Source organism: Lycorma delicatula, chromosome 3 (genome assembly GCF_047948215.1).
Source record: "Lycorma delicatula isolate Av1 chromosome 3, ASM4794821v1, whole genome shotgun sequence".
In the NCBI taxonomy this organism is placed as follows: Eukaryota; Metazoa; Arthropoda; class Insecta; order Hemiptera; family Fulgoridae; genus Lycorma; species Lycorma delicatula.
Genome location: NC_134457.1, coordinates 79334024 through 79346778, shown reverse-complemented (window position 1 = coordinate 79346778; position 12755 = coordinate 79334024). Strand labels below are relative to the sequence as shown.

Genomic DNA, 12755 nt, shown 5'->3' with positions numbered 1-12755 from the left:
ATTTAATTTATTTCTCATGTGTAATTAATTCTATCTTTTATTTATTTTTTTAAAGTCATATAATTTAATAAATTAAAAATATCTCCAAAAAACTTTTTTCAGTTAAAAATGTTATTGCTTCTCACTTCGTATTAAATGTTCAAACTGCCTACCCTGTTCCTCCATGCAGTAATACAGATGCTGCTCGAAAGCTACTCTCACATTGTGAAAAGTTTCTGATGAAATCTTCCTTTGTTTTATCTCAATGCGTTCCTTTAATTCTTCGAGAGAAGTTGGCTGTGAGCTATAAACGGTTGATTTTAAATCCCGCCAGAGAAAGAAATCAAGAGGATTTCTCTGACCTGGTTGGCCATTCAAAACTATCCCGTTGACCTATCCAACTGCTGGTTCAACACATTTCTCACGTTCGAGCGTAGTGTGGAGAAGCACCATCTAACTGGAAAAGCTTCTCTCATGAATAAAGGTTGTCCGTTTGGTCGGCGACTTATTTCAATCAAAATGTTGATAGCTGGAATTATCTTCTCGTTTAGCAAAGCACTGTATGTGTCATCAAATCACCATTCATGACATAAGGTCCAAGAATGTATCAGCTATTATTCCAATCCATATACCTAACCGCTATAGATGCTGGGTATGACTTTAACGATACCAGTTTTCTTGGGTTCAGAAACTACTATTATGTTTGATCTCTTAGGGGAAGATACCCTCCATCTGACGGTTTCGGTCACCACGCCACCCCCTCCATACTTAGCCCTTATGGGCTTTACCGGAGATCATATTCAATACCTCGGCATTGAAATCTTTCTTACCATGTGTTATTGTTGTTAATAGACCTACTATTATATTGGCAGAACCGTATAAAGTAAATGACTCTTCGTTGGTAAATAATATATTGAAGCAAGAAATACTTCTTGCTGTTAATCGCTGTGCCAAAATTTCACTGAATTCAACCTTCCATTAAAATTACGTATTTAATAAGTTCTTGTACTAATTGAACCTGGTATGGATGGTATTTATGTTTTCTTTTTTTTTCTCTGATCACCTAATAAGTTATTATTTAGTGTAATCGTTCTTGCTGATTATTAACAGAAATTTCTGCTAATATTCCTGCTTCAATAACTTCATCTTTACTGGGTCAGCCTGGCTTTTTATTATTTAAAACGCTACCAATGCGTTGAAATTTTTCTATTAAATCTGTGACTTTGATCCTTAAAGTTTCAGGATGCCACACATTAAATGCATTGGTTGTTCCTTTGTGTGTTTTTATTTCTCCAAATAAAACTACTTACTATACCTCCTCTTTCCTTAATTGTAAAAACATTGATTTTATTCAAGAGTTTTTTCCGTAGATAATTTTACTATGTTAAAGATCAGGTTTCTAAGTTTCAGGTTAAACTTTTTGAATCCAAATTAAGTTTTTTAAAATTTTGATTCCTTAATATTTTTTACCTTTTCTATGTTTAACCTTTGTAATTTATTTTTTTTTTTAAGATTACTGATAAAAAGAACCCAAAAATTCATCCAAAAATAATACTAATGCAGTTACACTTCAACATCTGTTAACTACTTATCATAAAATCAACAATGAATATAAATTTTGAAAAATGTCACTTACCTTTGTTTAATTTTTTATCAGCTGCCAACTTATGAATTAAAAATGAGTTAATAATTATTTTTTAATCATTAAATAATTTTTAAATTCAAGACTTAAGTTTCATTAAAAGAAGTATTTGAAAATCTTTATAATTAATTTTTTCGATCTTTAATTAAAGTAATGAGATTTGTAGTCGTCACGTTGGTTTAAAGAGTCAGAATTTAATTTTTTTTATACCGTTTGCTTGTCTCGCAAAGACCTTTAAAACAAGTATCACATGACCGTATATCCTATTTAAAACTTTTGAGCCACCCCTCCCCTCTCCAACCCAGAAGGCCGAATATTCTTAACTGGGACTTACTGAATTATCCTCTCTTATCGGAGAAGATTTTCAGAGAGAATCGGGATACATCAAATAACAAAAAAATTAAAGCGTAACATACAACCGTAATTCTAACTGTCTGATACAAACACATTGTTGGACGTCCATTTTAAATTTTTAGCTGTCTCTATCACACGCTAATCAAAAATCAGAAAGAGTGAAATACATGTTCATTGATGTAGCCCCTCGGTACAAGGAAGAATGTCGCAAACCGCATCCAGTTATCTTATTATAAAAAAAAATTACAAGGAGGTTATTTTACTTTTTAGCCACCCGGTAAATGTTATTTTCTCGTTGCTTATTATGTAACATATTTTACATTAATTTTTTATTAAAGAAGTAAAATTAATCAGAAGATCTATATAGAAGCGAGAGTAATGCATGAAAACACCTCTAACTAGGTTACATTTTTAATTGATAATTAATCAATTGATCATCATTGTTTTAATTAGACTAATCAATGAACAAATTTCTTTTCTGAGAAAGTTAGGTTATTATTAAAATTTCATTATAAAAGTATTATACCTAATTGTAAAGGAAATAAAATAAAAAGTTTTATAAAAATGATATAGAAAAAATTTACCATGCAAATGTAAAAAAAAGGAATTAACATTTTAGAATTATTTAAAAAATGTTTTGTCATCAAATTAAAGTATTCTTCATTTTAAAAAACGGGGAAAAATAAGCATTATATATATATATATATATATATATATATTTGTTTAGAGAGGTACATATTTTTTTTTTTGTGTGTGTGTGTGTGTGTGTGTGTGTGTATGCACACTTGAGCGCATGTATTAAGAGGAAATCTATTAAGGCATTAACTGTTTTTCTAGTGATAATATAGTAGGCAACATTGCAAGTGTTAAATTTTAGTTAGTATGAATTCATAGCTTCTTTAAAGTTCCTAGCTATTTGAATTTTTTTTAAATAGGTAAAATGATAGGAAATAAGTGCAACACTATATTTATTCTAAATTTCGTAAATTTTAGCAATTATACCATATTTACTATAAATTAATTTTTGATCTGTTTTTTCTTCATACGTCTGCGAACTTTATTTTCTTACAAACTGTAGTTTTTACAATACTTAAAATGTATATAACAGACTACAACGCTTCATACAAAATGAAAAAATTAATTTAATGAATACTACAAAATATTCCTACAAACCACCATAGTTAAAGAACACGGGGTTAAGAGCAAGTAAAATTGTTTTTATCATTTTCCCTGGTGTTGAACGCCTTGGTGTTCGGGTACCTGAGAAGGGGGTGAACTCCAGGGGAGTTTGAGTTTGGGTTAAAATAAAAGACCAAGTCCCGGTCGGCGGGGTCGTCCCTGCGGGAGCCTAGGCTCTTTGTGGGGTCGGCGCTGTCGATTAGAGGCCAAAGGCGTAAAGACCGAGTCCCGGTTCCCTGCTGAGGCGCTGGGGGACGGCATAGCCGGACCTTGGCTCTAAAGCGGGGGATTAGAGGCAGGCAATGTAAAACAAAAGATCCGAGACCGGGGAGGCCAACCTGCCGTGCCGGACGTATAGCCGGCGGGTGGGGGACGCCTCCTTTGAGAGTAAAAGGACACTCTCCCCGACTGAGTATACTTAATTGGATATCCGGTCGGGGAGAGTAGGGGAGGAAAAAAAAAACATTTTCCCTACATTATGTTGCGTACATTAAGGCTATTAATGAAAAAATTAGTTGATGATATTAAAAAAAAAAAAAAATATTTAAGAAACACTTTTTCAATGTACAAAGAAGTACATTTTTATCCCTATTATCTATTTAGTTGGAAGTTTTGTTTTTCCTTGTTTTATCCTTATAACTTCAGAATGGTTGTACCAATTTTTCATGAAATAGGTTCCAAAATGTTTCGCTAAAATTACGAAATTCATAATGTATAAACGACAATTGAATAAAACAAAATGGTAGAGGTTAGAGATAATATTACTTAAAAAGTGCAGATTTTAAAGAAAAAAAACTATATTGTTAGGTACTACTCCAACACCCAACGTAAAAAATATCAAAGTTACAAAATATTATTTCTATGAAATATTCATGAAAATATTTACAAAGGCCATCGGTCAATTTTAAATTTATTTAAAAATAAATTTAAATAAAATAAATTTATTTAAAAATAAATTTAAAAAAGATCATCGTTCTGGGGATCGATATTCTGAAAGTCTGCAGACATTGAGAATAACTTTCTAGATTTGAGGCCAACATTCTAATTATCATCAGAATAGGTTTTGTTTTTAATTAAAATCAACAAAAAGATAGGAGTCCAGAACACTATCGTGGAGTTTTAATTTTAAAACACAAATAGGCCTCAAAACATCAGTCTCCCACATGGCATGAAATTTTCCAATGTTTTTTTTATTTTTTTAAGCATTTTTTAATACCCCTACAGCCATCACTGAGCTAGAGAATCCAATAATAATTGTTACAGTTTTTTTATTTCTTAATATCATAATAAAAATAAATTATTTAGACTTCAATAGTTGTGGATTTATCATCTTAATAAATATATTCCACAATATGCGAGTTCCTCAATAGAGGTTATAATTTGTAAATTTATAAAATCCAAATTGTTATCTTAAAGTTTTAATTCTAATTGTTATCTTTAGTAGTAATCCGTAATTGCAGATAAAGATTAAAAACAAGAAATTTCTAGTCTGATCTTTGTAACGGTGTCTTCTCTTGAGATACTGTCTTAATCAGTCAATTCATTTTCGTAACAATTTCTGTGAAGTTATTTATATTCATTTAAATTAATTTGTTAAATAAACGTGGCAGTGATGTAAACATCTGCAACACCTGCGTCTCACTCAATGTAATTTTGCTGTTCTAAATGAACAGCGGAATTTCTGTATAGAAATATTTCATAATTCTTTAAAAAAATCTTTGTGAGAACATTCTTTATTTTTAATTATATAAATAAAAATTAATGCGGGCCTTTTTATAATGAAGTTTAACTTAATTGATGAACTATACTGGAAATTGTTTATTAAATACAAAAACACACAGATAGTGATAAAAGCTTAATTAGAAACTAATTTATCTTTACCTGGAACTGAAAAATACGAGCAGCAAAAACTTAAATTGCAACTTGTAAGAGTGAATAAATGAGAAAAAAATATTTGAAAATTTTTTCAAACATTACTACAAATGAAGGAGTCAGATAGACCAAATTATAAATAACTTAATCGTAACACATTAATCAACAAATAATTGCGGAAAGAAAGATTTTTTTTTATTATAAAAATTCAATAATTTATTTATTTTGGCCAAACACAAAAACTCTTTGAAAACATAATATTGAATAACGCATGCAGTTATCGAGAGTCTAACACTGTCACGCTACAGTGCACAATTGGATCACCAAACAATGTAGAAAGTCTGTATAAACTCACACTAGACGCTTTATATATATTTATCAATAAATATAGAAAAGCTTCACAATTATTATAAAAAATCTCGGCTGATTTTTTTTAATTCTCAGACTAATTCATTTTCCTTTACCTCATTTTTTTTTACTGAAATTTTCCTACATAAAAGTGAAGAAAAATTACAGAAAAGTGCTCGTTTTTGATTATTTGCTAACCTGATTCATATTTTCACCCTCGTGAAACGCAAAAAAAATTATCCCCCAAAAGTTTCATAATCGCTCAATTTGCACGATGTTTCAATGATCGGATATTTCTCAAATTATTAATGTATTATCAAGTATCATTATTTAAAAAAATTTTTCAATTTGCATTTTCATTTTAATAATTTGATACACGAACTCTAAAAGATTTATTATGTCGATGAATTAAGAATTGAAATATGATAAATAGTTGGTGTCATTGCGAGTGATGTGGGTAGATGCAGTAATTTCCGCAAAAAAGTTATTGAATAGCACGTTTTTCTTACGAGCTGTATTACACAACAGTAGCCTGTATTCAATGTTATGATATGATTGTTAGAGAATACTTTTTATATTTCTTCATCAGCTAATGTAGCATTTAATTTTTTTATTATACGTAAAACATTTGCAATACAATATTGGATCAATTTGAAACTTTTTGCTATCTAGCGAGTGTTTCACAATGAAAATATGGAACAGAGAATATAAAAAATAAATAAAAAAACAGCTCAAAATAAAATGAACTTAATAGTAAATAACTATATAATCTTGGAGGGAAAACGATAAAATATTTGTGTGGTATATACGTTAACGTACAGATGTGAGATTCGGATCTCGGAAAAATAGAAAGAGGCTTGAGACAATGGAAACAAAGGGTAGCCTTTAGAAGTTGATGATGTTTCGTTACATTATTCCTGTCTAAATAAGGGATACTTCCCCGATAGAATTGCAGATTAAAGGACGAAAACTAAGGGCGTCCGGTGTAGCCAAAGGTGAGGCCAGTTCTGTTATACGAGAACAATGGAAGGTTGGCATGGACAGGTTCAGCAGTGGCCGCATGGACAAGAAGACTTATCCCGGACCTGGATGCTTGGCTAGATCGCTCTCATGATGAATTAGATTACCACACAACGCAACTCATGTCGGGACATGGTGCGTTTGAACAATACCTGCAGAGGTTTGGCAGGAGAGAGTCACCAATCTGTTGTTACTGCGATGCGGTTGACGATGCCGAACACACTATTTTTGAGTGCAGACGATGGGAGGAACAACGTATAAATGCAGGACTGATGCATACCCGACCGGAGCAGCTCTCAGAGTGGCTCTTGGCTATGTCCGGAAACTGGAATAATTTTGCAATATTTGCAAGAACAGTTATCAGAATAAAAGAAGATGAGGCAAGACGACTGGGATACTGAGGGGTGTAGTTTATAGTAGGGCTGGGCGGACAGCCCCATTCCTGAGGGCTCACATGCCCTGGTGTGTGGGTTCCCGTGATGGAGCGGGGATTCCTGGGGTCCGTTAAGTGCGAATGAATGAAAAGACCGAGACCCAGCCGGCGATGTGGGTTTTCTGGATACGTTTTGGTGGCTTCGGCTCCTGCGCCGTCGGTTTGAGGCTGGCAAAAGGAAAGACCGAGACCCGGTCTTCAGCGGGAGGGCTGGGAACGTCATAGCCGGGCCTGGTTCTTATGTTGGAGATTAGAGGCAGGCAATTAAACGATCCGGAAAGGACACCTCCCCGAGTCGAGTATACTTAATTGGATGTCCGGCTCGGGGATGTAGGGCAAAAAAAAAGAAGAAAAAAAGGGATACTTATGATTACAAGCGAAAACATTTTTTTATTCAATTTATCAAAATGAACAAACCAAATTTTAATAAATAATAATCCCTGTTTGAAAAAAGCAATTACTGAAAATGGAAAATTTTTGCTCAAATTGAGGAATGATAATGAGATATGTTATTATTTATAATAACTATGATAATGAGATATGAGTTATTTTGCAGCTAATAGAACACATGTACAATTTTTTACGCGTTTAATAACATGTTAAATTAATAAAAAGTGTTATTAATGAAATTAAATTTTATTATATATTTTAACAGAAGACGTTTGGAGAAAAAATAAAACCACCCATAGATTAATTATTATTATTATGAAACAAGTTATTAAACCTATAACTCATCGGAAAAGATAATCCGTGATGCGCACCAAACTCAAACAGCTATAATATGCACAAGGCTCAAACAGCTAAGAATGATATTTTTGAAGGTGACTATCTCGATCGGACTGGTGATTTCTACGGCAATATCATACTCTATTTGTTATTGGCAACCGTCAACCGCTTGGTTACAATTCTTATTAAATGGTTGGATCAAGTTGTTCATACCGTGGAATTTTTCTTCGGCTAAAGATGTTAATACTGCAAAGATTTACAGGTGATCTGCGGTTTAAAAATCTGGAAATAAATAAATTTGAAATTGACGGTAGATGTAGAATTATAACTTTAAAGTCTAGGTAATGTTTACATTATGTTGTCAATTGAAAAAAACAATTATTTGCCTTTATATATCAGCTTTTATTTCTTCACTATATTTTATTGTTCTAGAGACGTTGTGATGTCAATGAAAAAAGTGAATTGAAAATTCAAACAAGGGTTTGGTTCAGTGTGTAAGGTGAGTAACTGTTAACTTTTATTATATTAACATAATAATAATAATAATATAATAGGCTCATTTATAAGAATATCTTTCTTATATTCTGTAAAAAGGTTATTTCTTTAAAAAATTCAACTAGAAATTTCTTTCTTTCTAAATCAGATATTGAATAATCTACTGAATAATTTACCTTATGTTCTTTAAGTGCTGTTTCCTGAAATTCTCATTCGTAATGGAAATGCAATTACAGATTGCAGAATGGTTCTAATAGGCATAATATTTACGAAAAAATTAGCTTAAATTTTTTTGGGGAAAGCAAAGTAGTAGTTGGGGTAATAGAATAACGATGTGAATTGGTCTTTCTTTAAAAAAGTACTCTATTTTTATTATTCTTAATTATTATTGCTATTTCATTTTTAATCATGAGATTGCTTTTATTAATTTTTCTCATTAATCAAAAGAGAATTTTAAATTTGAACACAGCGGTGATTAAAAAGTAAATGAAAAAAATTAGAAAGCAAGTCGTGTTTTCTAATAAACAATAATCGTATATAAAATCTCAACCATAATAATTGGATTAACTTATACCATCGTTGGTTTTGAAACCAAAATGCATAAATATAATATAAAATAAATTTAAATTAAATTTATTTATAATACTTTATTTTATTTAATGCAAATTTAATTGTATTATTTTTTTAATGTTATTTATTCGATTGATTCGAATCACTCAATTCAAACCCAGTTCACACAGTGACAGAGACACACAGTTCATTAATTCAATTCATTAAAATTTGGGCCTCAACCAGAAAATCTCCACTACTATATATCTATCTATATATAATATATATATATATTTTTTGAGATAAATTACATCTAAAACCTTCTCAGTTATTCCAAGAAACATCGGTAAAATTTTTGTTGCGACTGATCAAGTAATTTTTTGTTTATCACGAACAAAAACCCTCTTTCTGTTTATATAATAGTATAGATATGTATATATAATTTAAATACCGGAAGAAAAATATACAAAATAACAAATATAAAATTTTACAAGAAATTTGAATGAATGATTTTTCTTTGTCTACTTAGCACAGTTTTCGTTAATTTAAAAAAACAATTTACATAATGTGTTCAGACATGAAATCAAGTAATAATTTCTTTTTTATTTTGTAAAGAGTCCTGTAACTGTAATTTATCATTATTCTTTATTTGATTATTAACGAACGTATTGTTTTTTAATTTTTTTTAGTCTTAATGATTCATCAATTGAGTAACATCTCTCATGTTTGTTAGGATCCTAAAAGTTAACTTATCTACAGTTTTAAACAACGCCTCAAACTTTACTATTAAGATTTTATATGGTGCGCTGACTCTAAAAAATATTAAAATAACATGTTTTTCAATTGAAATAAATTACAGTCTAATCTATAAATATTTGTTTTCTTCATTATTTACACAAGCTCAATTCTGTACGATTAATTTTCTAAGCAGTTAAAATGTATGGCAGTAATTGTACAATAATAATATTACTTTAACTCTAACATTCAGTTTTCAAATTTTGAAAATGTTTAATAGTTTTTGAAATATTCGACTTGATAACTTTTACTTCTGTTACAAAAATAAATAGAATGATAAATTTATCTATGTTATTTTTGGGATATTATATGATTGTGTAAATTTATTAATTCTATTTATAAATATTATTAAATATTTTCTTGTAAAACATATTTTTTTATTCAAAAAAGTTAAAATATTGCTTCGTAAAACGAACTCGTATAATTTAAAAAAGTTATACTACTATATTTTTATACGATTATTCTTACTAGAAATGTAACTTTCTTCACCTTTATTATCTTCGAATCGGTCGCATTATTTTGTAAACTTTACGTTAACATAGAAGTCTATCACAATTGCTATATGTAAATTTCAATTTACCTCTAAGGTAAATTAAAGCTTAACTTTAAATCACAATACAATTGAAGTCGATTATTCATATTAAAATGCATTCAAAATAATTGTAACTTTGTTTCAGGTGAAATAAATACGTAATAGTTTTACGAGAATTATACGCCTTGTTCAATATAGCAGAACTAGTTTCCTTTTAATAAACTGATTCCAAAACATGATACGTGAAATCTATGAATTTAATTCTACAAAATGTGTATACCTCAGTACGTTCATACATTTAGCAAATTAATGATAGGCTTTTCTCATTCCATCAACTTTCTCATTTCCCTTTCTCCGGCTTTTATCTGTATCTTATGAGGATAGAAACTTAAATGAATATTTTACAGTAATAAATTACCGCGGATAATTGGAAAACATTATTTGAAGTTTTTTTTTAAATTATTAAATCTTAAAATTTAAGCTACATTAAAGTAACTTGCAAGACTTAATGCCCTAATAGTTTTAAATGCCCCACGGTAAATGAATTTAATAATAATTAATATTTAACAATACCATAATCCTTACATTTGTTTCAAACTTTAAATTAAAATGAATATATTTAAATTAAATTTACAGTTACTTTAATAGTATCACATAACTCCTTGTAAAATCCTACTTGTAAACTCCTTGTAAAATGTAATATGCTAACTGAATTACATGTATATACAAAGACACGTTTATTATTTTTTTGAAATACATTCCTACATAAGTTTTTACTTCAACATAGTTATTGAAAAAATGAAAGTTTTGATAGCCGATTAAGAAAGTAAGGTTACCTATCTAAATAGCATAAATTTTTCGTTTAAAATTTGTAATTAGTTGTTTGAAATAACTGTTTTAAAATGCGAAAACTTAATAATTAATTTTTATTTGATTTAACGGTTTTACAAAGTAAAGCTGCCATATTTTATCAAAATAAGATTTCCATATTTCTATTAAAGAAACTCTTTAACATTTGGGGAATATCAGATATTTTACGCAGATCGTTCGTAGTTAGTTGGATTGCATGTAACTGGTATCTAATTGAGTAGCTTATAAATAATCTCGTTATCATCTAAAAGATGTAATTTCCGCTGAAATTTCCATTATTTTAAGTGAATTTAACTACTTAGTGATGATTGAAAAGTGTTTCGATAATTGTATTTGAGGCAGTGACGTATTATCTGAAACACAACTCAAATCAAGTTATTGTTAAATAATTTTTGAAATCCAAAAAGGGTCTTTAAATTTCTTATTTCTCAACAAAGTGGAATTCAGATGTGTATCTATGCGTTTATATCAGATTTTGAGGATATTACGAAAGCTCATTTTTGAGATCAAAATGAATTCTGCGATAATATTTACTGGACAAAAACAAGCAGCGGGGTTTATATGGCATCTCAAACGATAGGTTCCGAGGAATTTATTAAACCGTAAAATGCCATTTGAGATAATTTATAGAATTTTAATAGGTGATCTCAATAGAACTCACCGGTTTGGTATTGTGGTGAATTCGTCATTGCATATCAGCTGATTTCGAAGTCGAGAGTTCTAAGGTTCAAATCCTAGTAAAGGCAGTTACTTTTATACGGATTTGAATTCTAAATCGTGTATATAGGTGTTCTTTGGTAGTTGGGTTTCAATCAACTTCATTTACATTCATACATATCATCCTCTGAAGTAATACTTAACGGTGGTTCCGGAGGATAAACAAAAAAAAAGAGGTGATCTCAATACATAGCACAGAAAAGATCTTGTATAAACTAATTTTTTCTTCAAATATATAAATAAATTTTAAGAAGTAAAACGTAATTTACTTCTGTAATTTTAATTACAGATCGTAAATAGGGATGAGTTCGAAACTGTAGTCCGTTTTCGAAAAGATCAACTAAATTATGTCGTCAGCCTAGTGACGCTAGTATGCATTTTAGAATCCCTAAAATGTTACATTTCTCTTAATCGGAGGAATATCACTTCTGAGATATTTTCTTTCCTCCTGTAAATATTCTGTGTCGACAAGCCGGGTCCTGTAATTAGGGTAAGTTTTGTTGTTAAGATAATAAGTTAACAGAATCAGATTCTTAGCCTTTTTAAATTGAATGGAACAGGACTAATTTCAATCGCAAACTTTAATCTTATTGTTAGGATAATAAGTTAACAGAATCAGATTCTTAGCCTTTTTAAATTGAATGGAACAGGACTAATTTCAATCGCAAACTTTAATCTTAAATCTAAAATTCTTATGGAAAATTATCTGCCAATTAGTCGGTACGATTTTGAAGAACGTACCTCATGAACGTTTTGCCTTTGAAAAGAACTCATCTTAAGGCAAGAATTCTTAGCCTTTGTGTTAGGTTCTCTTCAAAGTACTAGCACACTGAATTGTTAGGATTCTAAGCGTTTTTAGACTGAAGGGAGAGAGCTAATTCCAATCGTAAAATTTAATCTTAAGGAAAATTATCTGCAACTCAACCTGCACGATTTTGAAGAACATAACTCATGAATTTTAACTCTTCAAATGTGCTCTAAGAAATCTTAGTCTGTCACTTAGGCTCTCCTCGAAGTACTAACGCAATGAATTACAGTGCGTGTATCAAGTATAACCGTACAAGTAAACAAAAGCATCTAAATTAAATCACGGTTTAACTTATTTTTCATGTTTTCAGCAGTGAAAGTAACACCTACGTCTGTTCACACGTAACTTCAATGTTTCATGGTGATTTTTTTTTGGGGAGTGGTTTAAAATGTGTTTCGTTGTGGTGGTGAGAACGCAGAATACGTGAATGAAATAT

The 12755-nt window shown here is 30.1% G+C and overlaps 1 long non-coding RNA gene across 1 annotated transcript in view; it reads left to right on the top strand.

Moving 5' to 3' along the window:
- Nucleotides 1-8052, top strand: part of LOC142320920 (uncharacterized) — a 335385-nt gene extending 327333 nt beyond the window's left edge. Inside the window, exon 4 of the long non-coding RNA XR_012755510.1 lies at nucleotides 7986-8052. This is a non-coding gene — a long non-coding RNA (uncharacterized LOC142320920). The remainder of the gene's footprint in view (nucleotides 1-7985) is intronic.
- The last annotated feature ends 4703 nt before the right edge of the window (nucleotides 8053-12755 follow it).